Below are 23,665 nucleotides of genomic sequence, written 5' to 3'. Positions count from 1 at the left end.
TACTAATTGTCGTAGCTACAAAACTTCTATTTGCACCCGAATCAAGTAATACCGAAGCTGAAATACCGTTTACTAAGAACGTACCAGTCACAACATCTAGAATCTGCTTGGCTTGCTCTTGGGTCAACATGTAGGCCCTGGTCTTTGGCCTTGACGGTTCAGCATCCTTTTTTCCGCTTCCCCCAGCTTCAGTACACTCTGTGGCCATGTGGCCTATCTTACCACACCGGAAACACGCCGGCTTCTCGCTGCACTCATGAGCATAGTGCCCCACCTTTCCGCACTTATAACATTCGTTTGACCCACCCTACTCTGCACTCTCCTCCATGCGCCTTTCCACATTTAAAACAAACATCTGACCCCTTACTCCACTTACACTCACCCCCATGCATCTTTCCACATGTCTTGCACGACCTCTTCTCTCAAACTTTCTGCTTCTTATCCTTGGAGTTCCATAACTAAGTACCAGGTCGTTTGGCATTGACCCACTTCTTATCCTTCTTCTCTTCTTCCACCACAATATCATCCGCAGCCAGGTCTGCATAAACCATCTCTGCAAGCTCGACAGCAGAGTCAAAGGTAGCAGGTTTACTCATCCTGACTAGCGTGCAGACTCTCTGTGGCAATCCCCTCACATAGCACTTGATCCTTTTAGCCTCAGTGTTAACCATGTCAGGCACTAACCTAGACATTTGGTTAAACTCGGTGGTATACTCACAATGTGTCATCGTCCCAGCTTTCAAGTTCAGGAACTTCATCTCCGCCCGCTCAACCTCGGCGTTAGCACAGAATTTCTCTCATAACCAGTTCTTTCAGATCCTCCCACCTCATAGCCTTGATTTCCTCTTGACTCTTCCTCTACTCAACCGATTCCCACCAGTACATTGCTTCTTCACCAAATGACTGTGTAGCGTAACCCACAGCTTGGTCGGGACGGCACTCGCTAATGCGGATAATTTTATCCATGGCGGTTATCCACTGAAGAGTAGCGATTGCGTCTCCCAAACCAGTCAGCTTCGGCGGGTCACAACCTTTAAATGACTTGTAGTTGCACCCACCTCGGCCCCTTTTTCTATTATCCTCCTTCACTGACTTAACCACACTAGATTCTTCCCCCTCCCCTTCATCATTTTTCTTACCATCCCCTTCCACCCTTTCAGCGGTTCTTTCACGGCCTCCAGCAGACCCTTCAGGATTCATGTTTTTCACCGCAGCTGCTACCGCTTGAGCAATAGCAGTTTGAATCGCGGGATCCAGTTGAGCTCCCTCGTTATTACTCGGACTCCGAGCGGCTGCACTTCCTTCACCTTCATTATTAGTAGTTGCTTCCACTGACGGTTCTCGGATAACGCGTGGCCTGCCACGACATCCTGTACGTCTTCCTTTTCCAGCAGCTTTCTTAGCTCCAGCCATTCGTATTCTATAAGGAAACACAAACGTCATCATTTAAGGAACCATTTAGTACAAGGATAGTAAGGCTAACAGGTAATAACAGTGGCCAGTCGTGATTAGCTGATCACGTTACTTTCCGTGTCCTATACACTTCCCTTTATGAGTCTATTTGTGCTGATTCTAATTTTAAACAGTCAATCAAATCAAGCTAACATTTACATTCATTATTTAACCATACACTTTACCTTTACTGAGTTTGCTTGAGTGACACATGGCATTCTTGGACTAGCATCTTCTTTCTTTTCTTACTTTAATCCCATTCTATGTTCGAGTCTAAGCATGTAGGATGCTTAAATCTCTCGAACTTTGCTTTGATACCAACTTGTAAGGCCCCGCTCCCGGTGCCCTACTTTGGACGTTGGATTTACTCATAAACGCAGTTCTAAATATCATAATTAATTAAAACTTTCGCGGAATAACATAAAACATCAACAGTCATTACAAACATTCATAACTTGTCTTTAAAACATAACTTAAAACATGTCTTTAATTCAACATTAACAAATAAATCTTCAGATGCCAGCTTCTTTATTCATCCGCCATGTGTCTCCCTTCAAGCCAACTGTCTCATCCTACTCACCTGCGTGCATACTAAAAGTCAGCTACGCTGAGTGAGTTCTAGTTAATCATGCAACATACAACATATTCATAATTACATACTTTCATACATACCCCATGATTTCGTTTATACATACTTACTTACTTACTTACTTACTCTTTTCCTTTCATATTCATACCTTACGTTATAAAGAGCATTTCGCCCTATAACCTTCGCATATATAATTAGGGTATGCAACCCTTTAACCTTCGCATATATTATTAGGGTATGCAACCCTTTAACCTTCACATATATTATTAGGTTATGCAAGCCTTTAACCTTCGCATATATTATTAGGATATGCAACCCTTTAACATTCGCATATATTATTAGGGTATGCAACCCTTTAACCTTCGCATAAATTGTTAGGGTATGCAACCCTTTAACCTTACCTTACCTTTCATTATCATCACCATTATCATATCCATACATCTAATATCATACATATCATAGTCGTACATACTTCCTTATTCACATACACATAACATACATACTACACTATACTTGCCTTAACGATATGTGCAATACCGAAGGTCGTTCACGTACTGTCAAGCATACAATCATAACTATCACATTTGTCATTAAGACATACACTTACCATTTAAGGTAAGTGTATTAACATTCACATCAAGTATGCACACAAACCCGAAAACACAACAAGAAAGTGGGGCTAGAAACTCACCTGAATTCTGTTCCTTTCTCCGTTTATTGTAATTCCTTTCTTTAACTGTGCTCTGCTCACTGTATAGGAGTTACAAGTATCAATACTCGTTTAATATAGTCTTGTGGACTCGCGTTAGCTTACTTTTACCTAGATTTTAAGCGGACCTAAACATTAAACGGACTTAGCTTTAGGCGAACTTAACTTGGCGAAGTTAAACATTAAACGAACTTAGCCTTAGGCGAAATTAACTTGGCGAAGTCAAACATTAAACGAACATAGCCTTAGGCGAAAATAACTTGGCGAAGTAAACATTAAGCGAACTTAGCCTACAGCGAAGTTGCCTGCCGGCAAACTTGCTTTCGTCGAAGTTATCGTGCAGCGGCCACGGGCTTGGTTTTCATCCCTCTAACCAATCATGTAAACCTTGGCATGATATCAACCAATCCCGTAAACGTTCTCCTATTCAGTTTTGGATAAAATTTCGCCCGGAAAAGCATAAAGTTTGGACCTTTAAGCTTAAAACGTTTAATAATAAGTCTAGGGTTTATTTTAAACGAGTCATAAGCAGCCGCGAGTTCGTTAAGTTCGTTTCTAACATCAAGTTTACAACTTTACGTTTCATTTACACCCGATCTTATCTCTTTCTAAGTTTCAAGACTAAACGTTAATAAAAACGTAAACTTTAAGATCAAAACATTCCTTTTCGTGTTTGTTTGGCTTAGTTATGGACATTAGATCTTGTATTTATATTGTATAATAAAGGTCTACACGAACTAGTGTCCACTTGATCTCGGATCCCTCTCTACTCTCTCTCGGCCGTAAGTGTGTGTAGGTGTATGTGTGTGTTTTGGAGTGTGTAGGCAATATGGAAAGATGGAATGAGGATTAGGGTTTTAGGATGGTTTAAGGGGATATTTATATCCCTTAAAGCCCATGGACCTAAGGCCCATTACCCTTTAATCCACCATAATTAATCCAAGTCCATGATCTTTCTTCATTTAATATTTATTAACTATTAACACACGATAACTAAACGCGACTGTCTTTATTTGATTTTAGAATATTTTAGGATGTTACAATATGTATATGTATATGTATATGTATATGTATATCTATATGTATTAACTAGTTATAGAATATTCAAACATGAAATATAAAGATATTATCATACAATTAATTGGAATAATCACTATCCTCATCGCTTTCGTCATTTCCACTATTGTCATTTTCACTATGATAATTGTTACTATCGTCGTTATCATCATCTTCGTCTTCCTCATCTGAATTGAATGTATCTTCATCGTATTCATCAGGATCAATAAAACTTTCATCGTCCACAACAGGTAGGTTGGGATCTGAAGATGATTGAGTCATCATGGGCAAAAAGCCTAAGTCGAAAACCAAGTTACAATGAGATGATTGAGTGTCTTGTAACACTCGTAAACTTGATTCATCAACTTCAACCATCGGGTCAACAACCAAGTTATAATCAGATGATTGATTGTCATGCAAGACATCTATATCATTAACAGCACTGATACTTGGATGATCCCAAAGTTTTAGATGGTGAACGCGTTCCACAATCTTCCAATTGTCGGAGATTTTAGAAGGATCTTGAAGATAGAACACTTGCTGTAACATTCGTTACTTTTTAAACCCGAAAACTCAACCCATTTTAAATTTTCGGTTTTGTTTCTATTTAAATTTATATATTTTTATAATATTATTAATTAATCTCAATTTTCGTTATTTTATGTGATCATTTCTACGCGATTATACATTTCACCACCCTTATAGTATTACATACTCATTTAAAACATTCATAATCAAGATCAAATATTTATGTACATGTCCCATGCAATTTATTAAAATTATTATTTAACTACAACTACTACTTTTATTATTTATAATAATTATTATTAATTTAATTATTATCATCATCTTTTCATATGTTATTTAACTAATAAAAAATAATGAATGTTTTAATTCAATAAACGTTATTAAAATAGTTAAACCTTTTGAATACCCTATTAAACAATTTTAAATTTGTGTTTTAATTATATTAAATATGATTAGTTTTCATAATTTCCTTAAGACATAACAACTCTATATTTTCAATATAAAAGGAGGACAAATCCTCCATTATTTTCACACCCCAATCCACTATATTCTTAAGATTAAAAGCACTAACAAGTAAGTTTTATGATTCCATGCATTTTATAGTTTTTGTTTTGATTTAATGTTGAATGTTCATAATTTGTTCTTCATGATCATGTTACTTTTATCATAAAAATATTATATCTTGGTTTTAAGAATCATTATGATCATGGATATCCAAGATGAACACTTTGATTTTTCTAAATCTTGGATCAATCCTAGTTATTTTGCAAGAACAAACATGAATATATATATTTATCTAAATCTTATAATTCGTTGATCATCATAACTTATAAACTTTCTTTTAAATAAGATTATTTATAAAAATTTCTTTTATTTAAAATATTTTACAATAGATATAACATACTTCATATCTTTGAATTAATAATTGAGTAAATTAATTATTGTTTATTTTATTTCAACATAACTACTATTTATTATTTTCTTTAAGAGAATTCATGCAAAACATTTAAGTTAATTAATTAATTATGTTACTTGGAAACAAATGTTTAATCATAAATTGTTATTAATATTATTATTTAATCTTATATTAATAAGCTATAATTATTTGTCTACAAATCATTATTCAACTAATAAACATCAAATGATTTATATAAACTTTATTCATTTTTGTTAAACTAATTAAAAACCCCCAAGTCCCCATTTACCATAAGTTAATTAACTTTATAATTCCGGTAGCTACTCCTTGATTTTTGTATCTTCGTTATTATTTATAGTTTTGTGAGATTCAATTGCTTCGTTTGTTAACTCGCTTTCGGTTATTATTTCATTTTGTCTCCAATATCAAAGGTGAGTTTCTCACACCCCCTTTTTAACCTTTTTAACTATTTTGGAGGTAGCATATATATCCTATCCAAATTTCAATTTCGTTTATTCATTATTTACAAACTACAATTAGCTACATGGACTGGTGTGTTTATTTGCTTACTTGCTCAAAGATTACATGCTCATGGTTTCCTCATTAAGTATGATCATACGCCCCCCTATGCACTCAGGACCTCGATGTTATGAGTGGAATAGGGACCCCCGATCCGAGTACGTTGGTTGTTACCAACAGAAAGGACACTTACTTGCGCTATTATCCGAGTACGTTAGTGCACAATCCCAACTGGAAAGGACTTTACTTGCTCATTTAAACTTGTTCATGGAATTGTAGATTTTTATGTACTTATATCAAAACTTGTGTGAACTCACCAACTATTCATTTAGTTGACATTATTTTATATATATATATATATATATATATATATATATATATATATATATATATATGCTACAGGTACCTTATTTAGAGAATGCTGCCGTGACGAGGACACTAGAACTTAGGTTATATTAATAAATGGACCAGTTGTTAATTGCTCTTGTATTTCCCTTATATTTCTTGTTACAAACTTATGTACTTGATGTTTAAATTAATTAATGATAATATTGTCACTTAATAGTGTCACATGTGTTTTGGGCAATCTGTACGTCACACTCGGGCGTATTCTGCTTTAGCCGGGGTGTTACACTTGCTGAGCTTGTTTGGCTAAAATGTATTGCTGATCAGCAAACCATTCATGGCTAATGTCGATAGCAAAAACGTTATTTTTTTTAATTAGCTTTCCCTTGCCTGACGTGTTGAACCATTTACAACGAAATAGTACAATCGAGTAACCACTTAAATAGTTTAGCTCGATGATCTGTTGGTGCATGATGTCAGTAGTTCAGTGTCTAGTGTCTGTAATCGCGTTTGTAATGTTTTATGTTTTGTATAAGCGAAGTTGCTAACAAGTTCGCTGATATGGGCGAACTTGTTAGACAAGCGAAGTTAGTGACAACTTCGCCTGAACATGCCAGGCGAAGTTGTCGTGATTATATAAGCCATCTGTTACGGCTTATTAATAATTAATTCAGTTTTACAGTTTTCGTGTATTCGAGTCAGAGAGAGTCTGTAATCAAGTGATCTTCGTATCACGTGTTTAAGGTTGGTATACAACGTGTTTGATTATCGTGTGTTAATCGTATTGTTTTCTATACTCGTAACGTCTTACGTAGGGATTCCGCACCTGCGTAGTACGTGATATCTCGTGTAGATCCGGCTGGGAACCTACAATTGGTATCAGAGCTTTTGCTCGATTGTGTGGTTCAGGATTATCACGCGGGTATAGAAATCGTTCCATTCGACTATTCGCGGGACGAGTTTTCTGAGTTTTTGTGTCATACTCTCCTCCTACAAGCTTAAACAACCCATAACACCTTCACAAACCTCGAAAAACCCAGAAATCTAATCTGCAGAAGCTTCGTGTTCATCAGGCGAAGTTGCCGTCACTGTTACTAGGGTTACGGCAAAGATATAAGGTTAAGCGAAGTTATCCACAACTTCGCCTACCTCTTCAAGTTCGCTTACCTCAAGCGAAGTTACCCACAACTTCGCCTACCTCTCAAGTTCGCTCAACTTAAGCGAAGTTATTCTCAAGTTCGCCAATCCAGCGAATTTAAGAAAGTGAGCGACGTTACAAATTCACGCGAAGTTAAGCTTTAAGCGAAGTTATCCACAACTTCGCCAACAGAGCTGTTTGAAAATAAAATTTTTGATTTTCGGATTTCTTTGAGTTTAGAGAAAGATGTCTTCGATAAACATTACTGAACGAGTAAAGATGGAGGTAGAAGCAGGTTCGGCTACAAAGGCACCTAAGATGCTCAAGAAAACTGATTATGTAGCGTGGAAAGATCGTTTTGAACAATATGTCAAGTATCAAGATGCGAAGATGTGGGTATGCATACAAGATGGTTACATTCCACCTACTATTGAGTATGAAGGTCGAGATCAGATCAAGAAGTACAAAGAGATGGAAGATGAAGAGAAGAAAATGTATGAAGCAGAAAGTAAAGCTCATGCAACAATTACAATGGCTCTTCCACAAGAAATTTTGCACACTTTCAGAAAGTACAAGACTGCTAGAGAACTTTGGGAAGCTCTTGAAAACCGTTTTGAGGGCAATGTGGGAATTCGTGCTTCAAAGATTAAACTTCTAAAAACCCAATTCTCGGTCTTCAAGTATCTGAAAAACGAATCACTTGATGATATCATCACCAGATATTATCATCTGATGACTGAACTCAGCAACTATTCAATTGCATACAAAGAAGATGAGATTGTTGAGAAGCTTCTTGATGCTCTCCCACCAAAATGGGAGATGTATACAGTGTTGATGAGAGAGGATAAAGACTTTGCTGACTATGACCTTGAGACAGCAGTTAACAAGCTAAGAACGTTTGAACTGAACATGGTACGAAAGGAGACACCTACCGATCAGGTTCAAGATCCGGGTATGTATGGTGCAAAGGTTAACTCGGGATCAAGTTCAAAAACGGAATCATCTGCTTATTACTCTAAGGGAGAGTCAGGCGCGAGCTCAACACATGAGGGACATGTATCTCTCAACATGAACGGTGATGTGTGCTATGTAGCTGGTGGGTCAAATGCTTCTCAACCTCAAGCGACCAAGAGTAGTTATTCCCCAAGTGTTTCAAACAACAACTACTCGAACATGCCCATGAGTGTCAAATCTGCTGAACAGCAGTTTGCTCTCTATGCATCTTTTATTGCTTCGTATGAGAACTACATTCAAGGTAAGATCGTTGATCCTGCAGTTTTGGATGAAGACTATGACCAGATCGATGCTGATGATCTGGAGGAGATGGATCTGCAGTGCAAGATGGCCATGATAGTGAGAAGGGTAAAGAGGTTCATGAAGAAGACTGGTAGGAAGTTTGTCGGAGAGAGGCCAGGGTTTGATAAGACGAAGGTTCGCTGCTACAACTGTCAGCAGAATGGCCACTTTGCAAAAGAATGCAAGAATGAACGTGTATAACGCAGTCAGAACAGATCTACACAGCAAAGTGGTAGTGGTAATGACTATAGAGCCATGATTTCCAGACAGAATGAAGAGTACAACTGGAATCTGCATGTTGAAGAAGTATTTGAACAGGCCAACTTGGCAAACATTGAAAATGCAGATAGTGAGAAGGGAACTGGCGAAGATGAAGCGTACATGGCAGATGTAGCAGACCAGCTCTCCGAGGTAAGTACCGAACTCCCTTGTACTAAGTGTGAACTTCTGTCTGAACAACTGACAACTCTAACTGATCAGTTTGTTAGTTTGGATGCGCAATATAAAACTTTAAAAGAAGATCATCACTTCACTAAAGCTAGAGAAAATAGTTACAAAGTAAAAATTAAAGCTAGTGAAACAGATATTAAAAGTCTTAAAGCAAAGCTTGCTGAAAAAATTAATATGATTGATCTTAGCTATGAGGTTCTAGAAGAAAAAACCAAACTAATAGCTGAGAGGGAAAAACAGATAGCTGATCACCAGGTAAAAGTGGTGGAACTTAACAGGAAACTGGAACAATTCAGAAATTCCTCCGCTATACTTGATCACCTTGTTAGTGATCAAGGTTCTCCAAAAAGGGGAGGAATTGGTTATCATGAAGTTCCACCACCTTTCAATCATAATTACACTTTTAACCCTAGTAATCAGAAATCTGTCGATGTTGACTATGGTCAGACAGTTCCAGTTCCAGTTACTACTAAAGAACCAGAAGTTAGTAAGCCTGTTGCAAGTGTTAAAATTTCTGCTCCGAGTCTTGTCTCATCTAAATCGGACAAGTCTTCTGAGTCGAGTGAGACAAATCAAGAGGAAGTATTACCAAAAAGTGGAGAGAAAAAGAAAACATCTGAAAAGAAGTCTCCACTAAAGCCGTATGTCCCACCATATGTGAGACAAACGGGCAGTAATACAGGCTCAACATCTAAGACAACTTTTGATAAGAAAGTTGAAAACAGGTGTTGTTTTAGATGTAATCAACAAGGACATCTTGTTGCTGATTGCCCTCTGAAGCAAAAATTCAGAGGTGTGAGGCCTTTAAAATCTGAGAAAAGAGCTAACAGTAATCAATTTAATGATAAAACTGAAAACCCATCGAATTTCAGAAAATGGACTAATCCAGGTTTTCAAAGAAATAGATCTCAGTTTTTCACTGGTAACACCCAAACCATAACTAATAATTCATTTAATTCAAGACGGTTTGGATGGCCTCATAGACAATCCACAAGAAGTATCCTGTTAGGACTCACAGAAATGATTATGATACTAACTTTGGACAGCCAAGGTACGGGATGTATCGACCCAAGACCAATCAGTCTTGGGTCCCCAGATTTTAACTCTCTGCTTTAATCGTGCAGGAACAGTTGAACAGGGCTGCCAACAATCAATGGGTTGTGGATAGCGGCTGTTCCCGGCACATGACGGGTAACAAGAAATTGTTACAAGACTGGAAACCTGTTCAAGGTGGTAGAGTGAGTTTCGCAGGAGAGAGCGGTGGAAAGATCACAGGAATTGGGATGTGACTAACGAGAAGATGACGCTATAGAAAGTTAACTTTGTTGAATAACTGAAGCACAATCTGCTGAGTGTTTCGCAGATCTGTGACAAGGATTATACCGTGCATTTCACGAAGAATGAGGCGATAGTGTTGTATCCTGGTTTTAAGATACCAGAGGACTGGATTGTTATGAAGGCTCCAAGAGTGAAGAATACGTATATCATGGATATGAGGTCTACTGAAATGGCCACTGAAGAATCGTGTCTTTTGTCGAAAGCGACTGAATCAGAGTCCGAATTATGGCATAGAAGAATGGGGCACATTCATCTTCGTAAGATGAACTACCTTGTCAAAAATGGGCTTGTGTTGGGGGTTCCCTTGAAGAATTTCAACTTCGAAGACAAATGCTTATCATGCAAGAAGGGAAAGCAACACAAGAAATCCCATCACACCAAGAAGGTCAACTCAATAGTCAGTACCCTAGACCTACTTCACATGGATCTCTTTGGTCCAGTGAATGTAAAAAGTCTAGGAGGAACATCGTACTGCTTGGTGATTACTGATGATTTTTCTCGATACTCGTGGGTATATTTCCTGAAGTCGAAGGATGAAACTGTTCAGATGGTAATAAATTTGATTACCAATGTTGAGAACATTATGGGAAAAAGAGTTAAATACATCAGGAGTGACAATGGGACTGAGTTCAAGAACTATCAGATGGAGATCATCTGCCTACAGAAGGGGATTGAACACCAATACAGCGCACCGTATACTCCGCAACAAAATGGAGTGGCTGAGAGGAAGAACAGAACTTTAATAGAAGGAGCCAGAACCATGCTGGCTGATTCGCAACTTCCTGTGGTGTTCTGGGCTGAAGCTGTTGCTAAAGCCTGTTATATCCTTAATAGAGTGTTAACTGTTAAAAGATTAAATAAAACTTGCTATGAACTAATGCATGGGAGAAAGCCCAACTTGAGTGGTCTTGAACCATTCGGGTCCCCGTGTTCGATAATAAAGACCAATTCAAAATTTGGTGAAGTAGCCGACGAAGGAATCTTAGTCGGATACATTGTTGGGACTCCCAATAGACGGGTCTTTAATACATCGACCAGCAAGGTTGAGGTGGTGTGTAACACTGATATCACAAGTTACAAATCACCAAAACCAAGCACGGGACCCGCTGGGGTTTTTGACTATGATAGACTTTTTAAATCTTTTAACATGCCTTATCTGGATTTTGCAGAAGCTGAGGAACGAATTGCTACGAAGATGATATGCGATGAGGAAGACACTTTGGTGCAAAGACCACAGTATGATGAATGTCAGCCTTCCTCGTCAAATGCTGTCAATACCCCTTCTGCCTCTACTGAAGAGGAATTCATCAATCCATTTCACTCTCAACATCAATCAACCATGGATGAGCTATCTTCGAACTTGGAAGATAATCTAAATGTCAGTTCGTTTCCGACTACAAGAATTCACAAAAATCACCCGTTGGAGAATGTGATAGGTGATCTGTCCGCCGGTGTACAAACAAGAAAAAGCGTGAATGAGCACACCTGTGTTTACACAAGCATTAAAGACACGGGAAATATCAACGAATGCTTGTACACCTGCTTCATCAGCCAGATTGAACCAAAGAACTATCAAATGGCTCTGAAGGACAGCTCGTGGGTCGAAGCCATGCAAGAAGAGTTAGCTCAGTTTAAGAAAATGGAAGTATGGAACTTGGTCGCAAAACCAAGAAATGTGCATGCTATAGGCACAAAATGGGTCTTCAAATGTAAGAGAGATGAGAAAGGGGTTGTTATCAGGAACAAGGCGAGGCTGGTTGTTAAAGGCTTTAATCAGCAAGAGGGGATTGATTACAATGAAGTATTTGCTCCTGTGACAAGTTTGGAAGCCATTCGGCTGTTTTTGGCATTTGCTGCTCATAAGGAGATGAAAGTTTTTCAGTTGGATGTGAAGAGTGCGTTCCTAAACGGTAAAGTCGACGAGGTTGTGTATGTTGAGCAACCTCCGGGTTTTCCTGACCCTGACTTTCCCGATCACGTGTACAAGCTAAGTAAAGCGCTGTATGGACTACATCAGGCACCTCGTGCCTGGTACTCAACGTTATCCGATTACTTGCTTGAGAATCAGTTTGAAAGAGGTAAGATTGATAGCACGTTGTTCTTCAAGAGAAAAGGAAGCGACTTTCTGCTGGTGCAAGTCTACGTGGACGACATTATCTTTGCTGCATCAAAGGTCGCCATGTGTCAGGAGTTTGAGGCCGTCATGAAGAAGAGATTTGAAATGAGTGCTATGGGTGAACTAACTTTCTTTTTAGGATTGCAGGTTGATCAGAGGAAAGATGGGATGTTCATTCATCAGACGAAGTATGTACATGATGTTCTCAAACGCTTCAAGATGGAGGACAACACTCCATATGACACTCCAGTCTGCGTCAATCACAAATTGGGAGCTGATTCAGACAACGATGCAGACATGGACCCAACCCAATATCGGGCTATTATAGGTTCTTTAATGTACTTAACTGCTTCTAGGCCTGATATAATGTTTGCTGTTTGTCTTTGTGCACGCTTTCAGGCAAACCCAAAAGAATCTCATTTGAAGGGTGCGAAGAGGATACTGCAGTATCTCAAGGGCAAGCCGAAGCTGGGGTTGTGGTACCCGAGAGGAGGAGACTTGGAGCTAGTCGCTTACACAGATTCTGATTATGGAGGGTGCAATCAGAGTCGGAAGTCTACAACAGGTGGATGTCAGTTTCTTGGTGGCAGATTGGTGTCGTGGCAATGCAAGAAGCAGACTTCAGTCGCAATTTCAACCTGTGAAGCAGAATACATGGCAGCATCCAACTACTGCTCCCAGGTTCTTTCGATTCAACAACAGCTACGCGACTATGGTCTGAATTTCTCACTTACTCCTATTTGCATTGATAACACTGCTGCTATCTCAGTAACTAACAATCCCGTGAAGCACAGTAAAACTAAACATATTGACATACGTCATCATTTTATACGGGATTGTGCTGAGAAGAAGCTGATTGAGCTCGAAAAGGTTGACACGTTAGATAATTTCGCTGACTTATTCACGAAAGCGTTTGACAAATCTAGATTTCAAAACCTTGTTGAGCTTAATGGGATGATCAATCCTGAGTAACCGTGCTTTCTTATGTTTGTTTAAAAAAAAATCGCTTAGAATTATGTCAGTTGCCTCAGTTTGAAGGACATGTCTTAGGATATGTTTGGTCCTCATTTCTACTTGTAGAATATGAGGATAGCCATTAACCAGATGACTGAAAGTGACCGGGGCGGTTTATGATGAGTTTTCATTCTTTCGCTGAAAATTAGTCGATCATACTTAGTTAGAAGGACACATACTAGTATGTGGTCGGTCCAGCTGATCCATTGGATCTTCGGGATAGCCGTTAACCTGAAGACTTTGATTTGGTCGGGGCGATAGAAGTTAAATTTTTCTTTTTGGGAGATGAAATTATTTTTCAAGTCTACTACTTCGTAAGAAGTTACTTTACTATGTTTAACAGAAAATTGATCCAACCTTGGAAAGTGATAGATATACTAATTGTGTGTGCTTAACTAGTGAAGTTATTAGGCTTAAAAGACTTTAGAACAGTCATTGTATGTCATGGTAGCTTTTTATGGTGCGTAAAAGTAGAAGTGATACTAACTAAATCTACTCGATTTTACGTGGAAACTCCTTAAGAGTTGTGCATGTCTTCATACATATCTTTCCGAATGATAGGCAGAAAAGCGATTACCCAGTCATACACGAGCCCGTGAGTGTTCTGATTCCCGTGAAGATAGCGTGTCAAGACACTGCCGTGATCCAGATTCGGGACTTGCAGTTATTTTCTACTTGAAGTTGTGTATATATATGTTAGATTAAAAAAAAATGTGTGTATTCTAGAGTTCATAAGGTTAATGATTCTCAATCAAGACGCAAGAAGGTGAACGGGAAACAGAGTCTAAGATCGAAGTGTAATCACTACTTAATCAGACACTACGGGTCAAGGTCAATTCGGGGTGACTTGGGGAAAGCCAAATACGCCTTGAGAATAGATAGGAGGCATCATAATCTCTGAGTTGTTGCCCACTTAAGTTTTGAGCTTAATTGAACCTAACTCGTATCACAGAAACGATGAAAACCATTCTAAGTAGATTACCTGCTTACAACCTGTTTCTTTATGTCATAATACAGCTAAACACGGATCTGTGTGACAGTCACGAAATTGGTATGATTCCTTTTCGGATCTTTTCTAGAACATGGTAGTCCCTGTCGAGACTGAAATTTGATCCCGTGTACTTTAATTTTTTCAAATTTTTGTTACTTTTGTAGTTGTTTGATTTTATACCTGGTTACTTGGTCTTGATCGTATCATTTAACGCTTTAAAGGATGTTTTAAAACTTAATTGCAAATTGTTCAAATTATGGGGTTTGTTTTGAAAACTTTTTAATTTCAACGAAGTTCTGCATAACTTCGCCTGATAGGCGAAGTTATCCACAACTTCGCCGATACATCTGTGACCCTATATAAAGGACTTTGAAGGTCAAACTGTTCATTTATTTCAAAACCCAGCGAAGTTATACTCACAGAAACCTCGGCGAACTTATCGATTCTATTATCATCAATCATTCTGTGTTTCTTTCTCGATTTCATTGTCGATTAAAGGTGTGTAGGGTTCCATATTCGTATAATCATTGTCGTTAATGATTATCACAGGTCGATACGACCCGTTTCGTGACCTCGATTATTTGAAACCTAAAAACCCGATTTTCAAACTTGTTTTTACGTGATAGTAAACCACTTGAACGTATAAAACTTCATAAAATCATGTATTTCGGAGTCCTCGATCTCCGAAATCATCATCCACACGTCGTTCAATATCCCTTACTATTGCCGATTCAAATTTGGCGAAGTTACAGTTTAGGCGAAGTTATCCGTAACTTCGCCTGAGGTTTAACTTCGCCTGATTATTGATTTTGAAACAGTTTATGAGGCGATGTTGTGATTAGGCAAAGTTATCCGTAACTTCGCCTGGACCATTTTACTTAACTATTTTCAGACGAAGTTCAAGTTGAAGCGAAGTTGTTTTCCAACTTCGCCTCACCTTTAACTTCGCCTATACAGAATTGATCACAACTTCGCTCATGGTAACCGGCGAACTTGTGATTCGCTTGGAAGTTTATCTAACTTAACCTGTTTGTTGCGGATATGGCTGCTGTTGCTGGAGCAGGTGGTGCAGGCGGAGATGACGGAGGTGATCAACAAAGACAGTTCTTCCCGGGTCACAATATGTACATTACATTAGACCCGGAAGCGAGCGGAGTTGATGATTTCCGCGAAATCATCACATTCCTTTTACGCTCGAGGATATTCCACGCCATTACAACAACTCTGCCGATATCCTTACCCAACATTGAGGATTTCTGGCAGACCGTGGAATACGACTGTAGAGTCGAGCCCCCGGTGATGCGCGCAACAGTCAACGGTCAGATGGTTCAGTTCTCTTCTGAACATATCCGGGCGGCTCTGCGGTTTGGAAACGAGACAAGGGATGACCCGACAGAGTTTGTAGCTCCTTTCCGCGATGGAGCATTTTTGAGGATGGGTTATTCAGGTCCTTTGGGGGATTCGCAGAGAAGGAAGGGTTTTCTGCTTGACCAGTGGCGCTTTCTCATGCATGTTATGATCGTTTGCATGTCAGGGAGAAAGGCGGGCACTGATGGCATGGGCACGACCATGCAGTCAGCAATGACTGCTCTGACATACAACAAGCGATTCAACTTTAGTCAGATGGTCTTTTACGAGATTGATCGTCAACGAAGAGCGATGGCGCGTGAGCGGTTCATCATGTATCCAAGATTCCTTCAAATGATCTTGGATCATGTTGCTCCAACACTTCCTCAGCGCCGTCCGATCCGATATGTTGAGAGTGTGAACAAACGGATCTTCGCCCAATGCAGATCCTCCAGTGCGAGGAGCAAACCTGAGCTTCGTCCTCGCCATACTCCACTCTTTGGGTACTTAATCAACCCGGAGTATGTGCCTGCTCGAGGGGATGAGTTTAGGGACCCGGCACCACAACAGGCAGGAGCACCTCATGCTATACCTGCTGCTCCTGTTGTGTCACCGGAGGAGAACGTGGACCTTGATGCAGAATTTGGTGGTCAAGGCTTCTTTGATATGGATCGGGTGGATCCAGAGGAGAACGTTCAGGTCCCGGTTGAACGTGCTTCGACTGTGCATGTTACTAGAACAGCTGCTACGGTGGCTGGTTCTGATTCTGATGATAAAGTGGCAGAGGCCTGAAGAATTATGGTGACTCGAGAAAGACTACATGGGAAAAGAAAGAGAACAGATGATGATGACGAGTCAGATTATGAGGAAGAGGTACAACAACTGATAAGAAGGTCAAGAAGGGAACGGATAGGTGCAGGATCAGGAGCCGGTGAGAGCTCTAGGGTGGTACGTTTCACTCCACCAGCACTATCCGGTATGACAATGGTTCCCTCATCTCTACAGGTTACTAGGCCAAGCGCTACGGGTGTTCCCGTAGTTGCTACATCCTCTACATTTGGCCTCCCATCCACTACTTTTCAACTTTCAACTCCCGTGATCGTTTCGTTGCCGCCTCCGACTGTTACTCCATCGGAGGTCGTGGCACGCTTTATTGAGTCGACTGTTGTGGCCACTGCAGGGTTATCAATGACGATACCACCTGCGGTTACGTCTATTTCTACTTCTGAGGTCCCGGTGACATCGGAAATCCCTCCTCAGTACACTCACGATTTATCGCATATGAGGTTCAATTTCGATGCAACCCTCTCAGACTCAGAACGAATAGCAGCACTGGAACGGGTCGTGGCAGAGCAGTCAAAGATTAATCTTATCCAGACCCAGGCTATTCAGCGCCTAGTTACAGAGAATCAGATGCAGTCGTCCCTCCTGGTACAACATGGAAAAATCATAGATGCTTTCAAGGAGTTCTTGGCATCTCAGGGGGAGACGAGCTGTAAAGGCGACGAGTTGAGGACGAAGAGAAGAAATGATAGAGACGATGATCCCAATGCGTCGAAAGATGAAGGTGGTGAGGTACCAAGAACTACTCAAGCTCTTGGAACTTCCACAACTCAGGGGGAGTCGACATCTGCAGCTGGTGGTGATGATGTGGTGGTGTTGGACGTAGAGGAGATAGTTGATGACTTGGTTGGTGATGATGATATTCTACCGAGTGATGTGATAGAGAAAATTGGTGAAGAGATTGTGATGGATACAGAGATTGAAGAGGGAGAGATAGTAGAAGAGAATGTGGAGCATGACATTCCAGATGTTGAGAAAGCAGATTTGAGTGAACAGATTGGAAGCGATGAGTCTGAATGGGAAGAGCAGCCGAGATGGAAGGAAGGCTATGCTCAGTGGTTCGTCAAAACGAAGAAACCGGCGGTCCCTACAATGTTTAAGAAGAGTTACAACATTAAAGGCTATGCTGAAGCGAAGAAAGGGATTATTTGCTGGATCTATGATGAGCAGTTGAGGCTCTTCGTGATTAAAAGGTATGACGGTGTTCAGTATTTTAAAAGACTGTTAAGATCGTTGAATACACTGCCGGAATGTGAAGTGAAAGACTTAGCCAGATTGGGGTTAATCAATCGAAGTGACGATAATATGGCTAGAATCATTGGGAAAATTGTATGGAAAGAGAGTATAAAAGAGAAGAAGTTTGAGCTGTTGAAGCTACAGAAGGGAAAACTTGTTGAAGACAGGGATAGAGGTTTGAGAGCTGATGGAAAGCCTTGGATGGTTATGAAGTATAAACCGATCTGGTGCCTTAAAGAAGTACCGATGAAGCTTATGCCCAAGGATATGCTTAAAGACCTAAAGTGGTGGTTTGTAGATTGTGAGACAGCTGAGGCAGTGATGGAAGACGAGGATGAACAAGAGGTGCTAAGAGTTTACGATCTGATGCATTTGGTAAACTTATCGCAAGCTGATCTGCAGGTGCTCAATGAGAAGAAAATCTTTTATATTCCTGCTTGGAAAGACGAAGCGAGGAAATATCAAAGGATTGTGTCTGTTTGTGTTCGAGAAGGAGTGCATGCGTGAAGATACAAGGTTGAAGATTACAAGACACGTGATTGAAGCTAAAGAGATGAAGCTACTGCCAAGGGGGAGTCTGTTGGTACATGATGTCAGTAGTTCAATGTCTAGTGTCTGTAATCGCATTTGTAATGTTTTATGTTTTGTATAAGCGAAGTTGCTAACAAGTTCGCTGATATGGGCGAACTTGTTAGACAAGCGAAGTTAGTGACAACTTCGCCTGAACATGCCAGGCGAAGTTGTCGTGATTATATAAGCCATCTGTTACGGCTTATTAATAATTAATTCAGTTTTACAGTTTTCGTGTATTCGAGTCAGAGAGAGTCTGTAATCAAGTGATCTTCGTATCACGTGTTTAAGGTTGGTATACAACGTGTTTGATTATCGTGTGTTAATCGTATTGTTTTCTATACACGTAACGTCTTACGTAGGGATTCCGCACCTGCGTAGTACGTGATATCTCGTGTAGATCCGGCTGGGAACCTACAATCTCCTCTAGTTGACCATAATCTGGTGTACCATCTTCTCTAAATGTAACAACACCACTATTCTGAGTAGTTCGTTTGATATCACAATTGTGTACCACAAATCTAACATCATTGACTATGCAAGAAGTGTAAGAATATGCGTTTAACGGACCATACACCAATACATTTAACTCATTGGTATGATGGTCAGATGTATTTACCTTTCAATTAATCCAAGAGGGAACATTTGTTTTGACATTCCTTTCAGGGAATTTAGATTCAAATTCACTGTATGAGGGACCAAAATGTTCTAATTAGTTTATCATAATCACCAAATAAGTAAAATAAAAAAATAAAATAAACCAAACTTACGATATGTAGGCTTTAATTTCTTCACAGTTGTTTAGTACGAACCATTTCAATGAATCCATTTCAATATCATAAGATGTTAAAATTTCCTTCTTAGACATTGGTCGACATTGTGATGAAAACACAGAATATTGCCTCTTTGGAATGCCAACATCTGAATTTCGGTCAGGACGATTAAATTTGGTTCGTGTTGGTGCATGATGTCAGTAGTTCAGTGTCGAGTGTCTGTAATCGTGTTAGTTAGATTTGAGTTTTGTATGTAACCGAAGTTGCTAACAAGTTCGCTTATATGGGCGAACTTGTTAGACAAGCGAAGTTAGGGACAACTTCGCCTGAACATGCCAGGCGAAGTTGTCGTGTCTATATAAGCTATTTTGTATACGGCTTATTCATTTTTTGATAGTTTAGTTATTCGTGTATTCGAGTCAGAGAGTTTGTATTCAGTGATCATAGTATCACGTGTTTACGGTTGAAATACAACGTGTGTTTGGTTATCGTATCGTGTGTTAGCTCGTATTGTTTTCTATACTCGTAACGTCTTACGTAGGGATTCCGCACCTACGTAGAACGCGATATCTCGTGTAGATCCGGCTGGGAACCTACAATTGGTATCAGAGCTTTTGCTCGATTGTGTGGTTCGGGATTATCACGCGGGTATAGAAATCGTTCCGTTCGACTATTCGCGGGACGAGTTTTCTGAGTTTTTGTGCTATACTCACCTCCTACAATCATAAACAACCCATAACACCTTCACAAACCTCGAAAAACCCAGAAATCTAATCTGCAGAAAGTTCGTGTTCATCAGGCGAAGTTGTCGTCACTGTTAGTAGGGTTTCGGCGAAGAAATAAGGTTAAGCGAAGTTATCCACAACTTCGCCTACCTCTTCAAGTTCGCTTACCTCAAGCGAAGTTACCCACAACTTCGCCTACCTCCCAAGTTCGCTTACCTTAAGAGAAATTATACACAACTTTGCCGAATCAGGCGAATTTAAAAAGGAAGCGAAGTTCATAATCAGCGAAGTTCAGACTTAAGCTAAGTTATCCACAACTTCGCCTACAGTGCTGTTTGAAAATAAAATTTTTGATTTTTGGATTTCTTTGAGTTTTGTGAAAGATGTCTTCGATAAACATTACCGAACTGGTAAAGATGGAAGTAGAAGCAGGTTCGGCTACAAAGGCACCTAAGATGCTTAAGAAAACTGATTATGTAGCGTGGAAAGATCGTTTTGAACAATATGTCAAGTATCAAGATGCTAAGATGTGGGTGTGCATACAAGATGGTTACATTCCACCTACTGCTGAGTATGAGGGTCGTGATCAGATCAAGAAATACAAAGAGATGGAAGAAGAGGAGAAGAAAATGTATGAGGCCGAAAGCAAAGCTCATGCAGCAATTACAATAGCTCTTCCACAAGAGATACTTCACACCTTCCGAAAGTATAAAACTGCTAGAGAGCTTTGGGAAGCACTTGAGAACCGGTTTGAGGGCAATGTGGGAATTCGTGCCTCGAAAATTAAACTTCTAAAAACCTAATTCTCGGTCTTCAAGTATCTGAAGAATGAATCACTTGATGATATCATCACTAGATATTATCATCTGATGACTGAACTCAGCAACTATTCAATTGTGTACAAAGAAGATGAGATTGTTGAAAAGCTTCTTGATGCTCTCCCACCGAAATGGGAGATGTATACTGTGTTGATGAGAGAAGACAAAGACTTTGCTGACTTTGATCTGGAGACAGCAGTTAACAAGCTAAGAACGTTTGAACTGAACATGGTACGAAAGGAGACACCTACCGATCAGGTTCAAGATCCGGGTATGTATGGTGCAAAGGTTAACTCAGGATCAAGTTCGAAAACTGAATCATCTGCTTATTACTCTAAGGGAGAGTCAGGCGCTAACTCAACACACGAAGGACATGTATCTCTCAACATGAACGGTGATGTGTGCTTTGTAGCTGGAGGATCAAATGCTTCTCAACCTCAAGCGACCAAGACTAGTTTTTCCCCAAGTGTTTCAAACAACAACTACTCGAAGATGCCCATGAGTGTTAAATCTGCTGAACAGCAGTTTGCTCTCTATGCATCTTTTATTGCTTCGTATGAGAACTACATTCTGGGTAAGATTGTTGATCCTGCAATTTTGGATGAAGACTATGATCAGATCGATGCTGATGATCTGGAGGAGATGGATCTGCAGTGGCAGATGGCTATGATTATGAGAAGAGTTAAGAGGTTCATGAAGAAGACTGGCAGGAAGTTTGTCGGAGAGAGGCCAGGGTTTGATAAGTCGAAGGTACGCTGTTACAACTGTCAGCAGAATGGCCACTTTGCAAAAGAATGCAAAAATGAACGTGTAGAACGCAGTCAAAACAGATCTACACAGCAGAGTGGTAGTGGTAATGACTATAGAGCCATGATCTCCAGACAGAATGAGGAGTACAACTGGAATCTGCAAGTTGAAGAAGTATTTGAACAGGCCAATTTGGCAAACATCGAAACTGCAGATAGTAAGAAGGGAACTGGCGAAAATGAAGCTTACATGGCAGATGTGGCAGACCAGCTCTCCGAGGTAAGTACCGAACTCCCTTGTACTAAGTGTGAACATCTGTCTGAACAACTGACAACTATAACTGATCAGTTTGTTAGTTTGGATGCGCAATTTAAAACTTTAAAAGAAGATCATCATTTCACTAAAGCTAGAGAAAATAGTTACAAAGTAAAAATTAAAGCTAGTGAGAAGGATATTAAAAGTCTTAAAGCAAAGCTTGCTGAAAAAATTCAAGTGATTGATCTTAGCTATGAAGTTCTAGAAGAGAAAACCAAACTAATAGCTGAAAAGGAAAAACAGATAGCTGATCACCAGGTAAAAGTGGTGGAACTTAACAGGAAACTTGAGCAATTCAGAAATTCCTCCGCTATACTTGATCACCTCGTTAGTGATCAAGGTTCTCCAAAAAGGGGAGGAATTGGTTATCATGAAGTTCCACCACCTTTCAATCATAATTACACTTATGACCCTAGTAATCAGAAATCTGTCGATGTTGACTATGGTCAGACAATTCCGGTTAAAGTAACAATTAAAGAACCAGAAGTTAGTAAAGGCGAAACAAGTAAGCCTGTTACTAGTGTTAAGATTTCTGCTCCGAGTCCTGTCTCATCTAACTCAGACAAGTCTTCTGAGTCGAGTGAGACAAAACAAGAGGAAGTGTTACCAAAAAGTGGAGAGAAAAATAAAACACCTGAAAAGAAGTCTCCACTAAATCCGTATGTCCCACCATATGTGAGATAAACGGGCAGTAATACAGCCTCAACATCTAAGACAACTTTTGATAAGAAAGTTGGACACAGGAGTTGTTTTAGATGTAATCAATTAGGACACCTTGTTGCTGATTGCCCTCTGAAGCAGAAATTCAGAGGTGTGAGGACTTCAAAATCTGAGAAAAGAACTAACGTTAATCAATATAATGGTAAAAATGAAAACCCATCAAATTTCAGAAAATGGACTAATCCAGGTTTTCAAAGAAATAGATCTCAGTTTTTCACTGCTAACAACCAAACCTTAAGTAATAATTCTTTTAATTCACGAAGGTTTGGATGGCATCATAGTCAATCCACAAGAAGGTATCCTGTTAGGACTCACATAAATTATTATGATACTAACTTTGGACAGCCAAGGTACGGAATGTATCGACCCAAGACCAATCGGTCTTGGGTCCCCAGATTTTAATCATCTGCTTTAATCGTGCAGGAACAGTTGAACAGGGCTGCCAACAATCAATGGGTTGTGGATAGCGGCTGTTCCCGGCACATGACGGGTAACAAGAAATTGTTACACGACTTGAAACCTGTTCAAGGAGGAAGAGTGAGTTTCGCAGGAGAGAGCGGTGGAAGGATTACATGAATAGGGACGGTGTCAAATGGAAAGATGACTTTGGAGAAAGTAAATTTTGTTGAAGAACTGAAGCACAATCTGCTGAGTGTTTCGCAGATTTGTGACAAAGACTACACCGTACATTTTACAAAGAATGAAGCGATTGTGTTGTATCCTGGTTTTAAGATACCAGAGGATTGGATTGTTATGAAGGCTCCAAGAGTGAAGAATACGTATATCATGGACATGAGGTCTACTGAGATGGCCACAGAAGAATCGTGTCTTCTGTCAAAAGCAACTGAATCGGAGTCCGAGTTGTGGCATAGGAGAATGGGGCACATTCATCTTCGGAAAATGAACTACCTTGTCAAAAATGGGCTTGTGCTGGGTGTTCCCTTGAAGAATTTCAACTTTGAAGACAAATGCTTATCATGCAAAAAGGAAAAGCAACACAAGAAATCCCATCACACCAAGAAGGTCAATTCAATTGTCAGTACCCTAGAATTACTTCACATGGATCTCTTCGGTCCCGTGAATGTAAAAAGTCTAGGAGGAACATCTTACTGCT

The sequence above is a fragment of the Bidens hawaiensis genome, unplaced genomic scaffold, assembly GCF_021521415.1.
Source record: "Bidens hawaiensis isolate Kalapana, Puna unplaced genomic scaffold, B.hawaiensis_p1.1 tig00020890_1, whole genome shotgun sequence".
Classification (NCBI taxonomy): Eukaryota; Viridiplantae; Streptophyta; class Magnoliopsida; order Asterales; family Asteraceae; genus Bidens; species Bidens hawaiensis.
The sequence above is the reverse complement of the archived record's forward strand: the minus strand, read 5'-3'. Positions refer to the sequence as shown.